A 6,714-nucleotide genomic window follows, 5' to 3' on the forward strand; every position below is an offset into this window, starting at 1 on the left:
CCTAGTATTGTTTATGTAAAAGTTAAAATACACATGGACCCCCTCCATAAAATTCCATATGCAAGCTTGTATCATTTTAGTCTACACCTTTTAGTACGTCGTCAATACTTTATGAAGATATTTAACAACACACGCAAGACCATATATGGTGGATCTATCAATCAAGAATTCAATATGCATATCTCCACTCTTTAAACCTGTTGAGAGTAACGTACGCACTGTCCACACAACTAGCTACTTGTATTCTTTACCATCTCCCGCCGACATGTCCATACCCTCAAGAACTCTAGTTATCTTATGGCTCACTGTTAGTTTCATATATTTAACCAATACCATCAACCGCGCTCAACTACCAGCCTTCCTTACATCTTACTGCGGAAACATTGCTACTTATACAAGAAACAGTACATACCAAAGAAACCTCATCACCGCCCTCTCCGCCCTTCCATCCACAAACTCGGGCTTCGGTTTCTTCAACTTCTCTAGTGGCCAAGGCAGCGATAGAGTCAACTCGGTCGCTCTTTGTCGAGGTGACATTAATCCAGATGCGTGTCTGGGGTGTCTGAATGACTCTATTGTTTACTTGCAACAACTCTGCCAGAATCAAAAGGAAGCAATAGTATACTACGATATCTGCTTGTTGCGATACTCCGACCAAACTGTATTGGGATACCCAGACGCTCCCATGATGTATCTATTTTTTTTGCCGAACAAACAAAACACGATAGATAAAGATCAGTTTAATAGGAATCTGAGACCGTTGTTAAGCAAGCTGAGAGCTGACGCTGCTGCCGGGGATTCACTAAGGAAGTTTGCCAGTGGGAACACTACGGGCCCGGATTTCGCAACAATTTATGGCCTTATGCAGTGTACTCCAGACTTATCGGAGGGACAGTGTAGTGATTGTTTGGAACGGGCTGTTAATTTTTTTTTTTTTTTTTTTTTTTCGTAAAATAAGCCAACTTACATAATCACAATTTCAAATTGTTTTATATAATTTACTATAAAACGATTACAATAAAGTGGCAGACAAACGGGCAACAAGCTGCGCCGCAACCCCCTTTTGAACAGCAAAGCCAATCCTGCTAAAAACGAAGCTTTGGGACCTAGAAGCTGAAGAGGTTCCGTGTACGACGCGCTGAACCCTACTCAAAAATTTCACAGCCTCTGGAGCCAGAAAACCAAAAAAATAACAAAATCCCTTATGACGCTGACGGGAATTGAACTTGGGTTGTCAAAATAGAGGGGCAAAGACTTTACCAATGCACCAAGGTTAACTCCAAAAATAAGTGTCTGACCCGGGTTTCGAACCCGGGTCCATGCGCTGTTAATCAGTTTGCCATTAGGGTGCATAGCGGGGCGCTTGGAGGGAGAACTGTTGCACGTACGTGTAGTTTTAGGTACCAAATTTTTAGTTTTTTCAACGTTAGTACTCTTGTCATACGGCCACCACCGTCTTCGTCACCGCTAGTTTCAGCACCGTCACCAGTATTAATTGTTTTTTACTCAAATTAATACATGCATGTGACCTTTTTTATACAAACTAAATAAAGTTCATGTCTTGTAATATCACATGAATATTGAAATTTCATGGCAACACTTAGATCCGCTTGTTAACATATCATATTACCTATTCTTTACTAGTTACTTCTCGTCCATAATAGCGTTAATTCTTTCGGTACTAACTTCTCAGCAGCCCTAACCATCGATACTTAAGTAGACAATAGTTTTCACTAAGAGCACCCACAACACTGAGGTTTGTGGGTGTGTCCAAGTGAGGTGGCAGGGAGATGGATGAGGAGGGAAGGACGGATGCGATGCAGGGGAGGCCGAGAGTTTGTTGGTGAAGTTTGTGTTGCAAACTTACCAACCCACTCACTCAGTCACTCTCACATACATACATATATATACATATAAGGTGAACTTATAATAAGAAGTGGAGTGTGTCTAAAAAATGTAGGAAGTAATCTGGTGCGTTAGATTTGATGATCTGATGGTCTAGATGAAAAGTGTGTTTTTTAGACGGTGTGTTTTATTTTAATTCTTGCTTTATAACACTCAATGGGCATAATCGTCTAGTTTATTATATTATATATGGAAACACTACCAATCTATAATTATAATTTTTTAATCAAACGTTGAAACACACCACCAAAAACATCACAAGATATATAACAGTGTGTTTTAAATCAAAATAATTAAAATTTAAAAAAAAAACACAATATTTTAATCCAAATTTAAAACACAATACCAAGAACACCAAGAACTAAAACACACTAATGAACAAGATATAATTCGTCAAATAAGAAATATAAAGAACAAAAACATTCTAAACACATCATCTTCGTCATTTGAACCTTTACCGGAAACAAGTCACTTAAAAACATTGGTCGGCGACATCATCTTCCATGTCGTGCCTGCGTGTGGCAAGTCCACATATCATCACATTCCCATGATGAAGTACCTCTTTTGGGCATTTTATCAAACAACTGGCGTGCTTTATCAGTGTGCCCACATTTAGCATACATCAACAATCCCATTCCATACATTCACCGTCATAACATAATCCAACAAGTCTATGATCGAATGAATCATTACACCAGTTTCAATCAACCCCAACTGAGCGCAAGCCGAAACAACCGTCACTAAAACCGTCTCATTAGGCACCAATCTAACACCATTCATCCGTTTAAAACAATCCAACCCTTGTTCCTAAAATAGGTTTGGAACAATCCAACCCTTGTAGGTGCCGGATAGGCTTGGTGGCAAGGTGGCAGTGGCTGTTGTTGGGTGGTATGCCGGAAAAGTATGCCGGAAAAACAGGTCTGGAACAATCCAACCCTTTTTTTAAAAACCTGTTCTAAACATAACCGGTTATCAACCTTCACTGAATTGATTGTGCCGGAGCGGCTTAGTGGCAAGGTGCCGGTGGCGGCTGCTGGGTGGTGGTTGTTGGTGACGGAGCGACTTACTGGCAAGGTTGTGGTGCCGGATAGGGTTGGTGGTTGGGTGGCGGTGGTAAACATGGTTGGTAGTGGTGACTGGTTAAATGGCGGTGGTAGACATGGATGGTGGCAGTGGCTAGTCCAGTTGGTCCCGACGGTAGGAAGGAGTAAGCTATAATAAGGAATATATATAGCAGGAATATATATATAAAGATTTGGTATAATTCATGAAGAATTAATTTATAAATATAATTCCAAAATTAAAAAATTTGGTTGATTACCATCATGTCCTATGTGTTATATTGCATCTAGCGGTCCAGATTTCTTCTTACACTTCTTAAGAAAAATCTATTTCTTATTTTTACCTTGCTCCATATATATATATATATATATATATATATATATAGGGTAAGGTTAAAATGAAAACCCACTTGAGTTGTGAAACCCGTGAAAACCCTATGTAACATCAGTTTTTTTTTTGTTACATGTAATATATGTTGTAACATTTAATACAAAACATCGAAAAAAATATTTTGCTATTTTTTAACATTTTTTTACTAATTTTTATATATGTTTTCAGAAGAGAGAAAAAGTTATATTTATATTTACATTTTTTATTCACTTTAATTGTGTACCACAAGATTTAAACATTAATTAAAAACATGTCGTTGAGAATGGGTTTCTAGAGTTTTCACAACTCAAGTGGGTTTTCATTTTATACTTAGCCTATATATATATATATATATATATATATATATATATATATATATATATATATATATATATTGAATTAATGATTATTTAATGGGATTTGTGGAGGCTTGGTGTTGTGAAAGAAAGTGAAATTTTTTTAGAAAAGTTCGGAATCTGATGTGGCGTTGTTGCAGTGGTTTGTAAATGTCCACTCTTGTTGATACTCTAACTAATGTGTCATGCATCTTGACCAAACAAGTTTGGCTAACCTGCTTTAGTACTGAGTCGAACATTATGTTGATCACAAAATGGTTCTGAACTTAATTTCGTCGACTTTTTGTTCGTTTTTACTTTTTAGCACAATTACAACGCGATCAAAAAGGTTTGAAATCTGCCAAAGTTGACACAAAACTTGTATGACGCACTAGTTTACTATGACTGTCATGTTTTCTAAGTAAACCAACATCTCTAATTTGGATTGTGTAAAATGACTTCCAATTAACATCCTCCTTCACCTTGTTACATTTCATGAATCATTATTATTCTAGATAACAGATATTCTTGAAGCCTAACTAAACGCAAATTATTTAACATTCTGTTAAGAAGTTGAATTTTGGTCTTGATAAATGTTTAAAGCAATGTAACGTATTGTATTATTGTTAATATTATAAATTACTGATTGTTTAATAAATCCTTCTTATGATTTCTTTGAGCGTATTAATACCCGAATAATTGATAATCTGCTCATTTTCTTGTAGGAAAAGGTTCAAGCATGATCATGACGATAATAGTCATTATTTCAATAGTCATTGCCATCTTTATAATCATTAGCATTTGTGTCTTTGTACGACTACAAAAAGGGAGGATAACTTCGACAACTAAAACTAAAGAGAGTAAGTTCTAAGTTTGAAATCATATTTGTAAGAAGAACTCAAATATAGTACGCTGCTACTACTGTTAGTACCATATATAATACTATCATTTTGACATAATACACTAATATTTTAGATTTTTACCCGTTGTGTTGGTATATGGATAACACCATTCAATGAGACAACTTTTAATTTGCTATTTTCTTATTAGCTGAAACTATAGACATTTCCAATGCCGAGTCTTTGCAATACAACTTTAGCCTAGTAAAAGTGCAACAATTAATTTTTCTGAAGATAGTAAGCTAGGAAAAGGCGGATTTGATGCAGTTTACAAGGTATACACAAATTGATATTGCTTGTTATATTCAAAGAATAGACTCTTAATGTTAATAGAACACTGATACAAGTTACCATATGATATTTAGGGTACGCTTAGGGATGGACAGGATATAGCTGTAAAAAGACTAGCAAGGGATTCTGGGCAAGGTGATGCAGAATTTAAGAATGAGGTTCTGCTAGTGGCAAAGCTTCAACACAGAAATTTGGTCAGGTTGCTCGGTTTTAGCATAGAAGGAAGTGAAAGACTTCTCATTTATGAGTACTTGCCAAATGCAAGTCTTGATCAGTTTATTTTTGTTAGTTTCTTAAGAGCGGTCCACTTTTCCACCCGATATATTGTGCATACATATTTTGAAGGAACTATGGGTTTTGATATCCCAAATAGCTTCACAAAACCAATTTAATAACTTTAGGATAGCAAATATGGTTTTTTATAGGATGTTGTTAGTGATGTCTACATGCTGATAGTTGTTGTAGATCAAACCAAGTGTACATTTCTTGATTGGGAAAAGCGGTACAAGATTATCATAGGTGTTGCAAAAGGACTTCTTTACCTTCATGAAGACTCTCATCTAAGGATAATTCACTGTGATTTAAAAGCTAGTAATGTTTTGTTAGATGCGGACATGAATGCTAAAATTGCAGATTTTGGTATGGCAAGGTTGTTTAAACATAAGGAAACTCAAGGTGATACAAGCCGAATTGTTGGTACCTAGTAAGTATATGATCTTCAAGTAATGTGATACATGGAAATTTGTAAAGCTTGCTCTATTTACATGATAATGCAAGTGTTAATATTGTGGTTTCTTTAATTTTCTTATATTGTGGTTATATGGCTCCAGAATATGCCATGCATGGTCAATTCTCGGTAAAATCAGACGTATTTAGTTTTGGAGGGTTGGTGTTAGAGACCATAACAGGTCAAAAGATCAACCAACGCTTTCAGAATGGTGAGAGTGTTGAGGACCTTCTTAGCTTGGTAAGTATTCATCTTTTATTTTATTTTTAATTAGAAGAGCATATACATGAAAAAGGCATACATTTATGATAACATCCCATTGAAAAAATTAGTTTCTCTATTGTACTTGTGCGCTAACAAACCAAGTTTTTCTTTGTTGTAGGCATGGAAAAATTGGCGGAATAAAACATTGACAAACATAATAGACCCCACATTGAGGACTGGATTAAGTTCATTGCATGATATCATTAGAAGTATCCACATTGGGTTATTATGTGTTCAAGAAAACGTTGTTAATAGGCCAAACATGGTATCTGTTGTTCTTATGCTGAATAGCTTCTCTGTCACCCTTGCGGTACCATCTCAGCCTGCATTTTTCATGCATAGTAAAAGTGATTCCGAAATGCTACTTTTTCATCAGTATAGTTCCTCGACAAGCAGTGGTGGTAAAGAAAAATCAAAATTACCAAAATCTTCGTTTTCAACAAATGAAGTTTCAATATCTGAGATAATTCCTAGATAGGTTTAATAAGCCACTTTATATGGTACTAGCTTGGTATTGTAAACATAGTTCCCTTCTAAAATTAAAGATTCACATAAAGACGCAGATTGCATGTGCACTTGTATCATAAACATGAGTATTTTTAATTCAAATAGTTCCTTTTATTTTTGTAGATTTTCATCATCTTCTATAATCTAAATGAGATCATAACCATTTTCAATAAAATTGTTTTACAATTTTCTGATGGAAACATAATGAGGTGGTTAGGTAAGTTAATTAACTCAATTTAAATTGGCAACGTAAAAACTTTTTTTTATTACGTAACTAGTCTTTTACCCGACGCGCTGGTAAAACTCAGGTGGTAGTAATATCCAAGTGATGTCGGTCCCTAGCGTTTTGGCAGTA

The 6,714-nt window shown here is 35.6% G+C and overlaps 1 pseudogene across 1 annotated transcript; it reads left to right on the forward strand.

Annotated features, from left to right (window-relative positions):
- Window positions 1–265: 265 nt before the first annotated feature.
- LOC143590067 (cysteine-rich receptor-like protein kinase 15) lies at window positions 266–6,440 on the forward strand (annotated as a pseudogene). The gene is made up of 9 exons (XR_013145401.1): window positions 266–948; window positions 1,356–1,488; window position 2,997; window positions 4,397–4,531; window positions 4,722–4,845; window positions 4,936–5,149; window positions 5,318–5,564; window positions 5,675–5,828; window positions 5,971–6,440. The product of XR_013145401.1 is annotated as a cysteine-rich receptor-like protein kinase 15 (transcript).
- Window positions 6,441–6,714: the final 274 nt, after the last annotated feature.

This window comes from Bidens hawaiensis, unplaced genomic scaffold (genome assembly GCF_021521415.1).
Source record: "Bidens hawaiensis isolate Kalapana, Puna unplaced genomic scaffold, B.hawaiensis_p1.1 tig00001597_1, whole genome shotgun sequence".
Lineage (NCBI taxonomy): Eukaryota > Viridiplantae > Streptophyta > Magnoliopsida > Asterales > Asteraceae > Bidens > Bidens hawaiensis.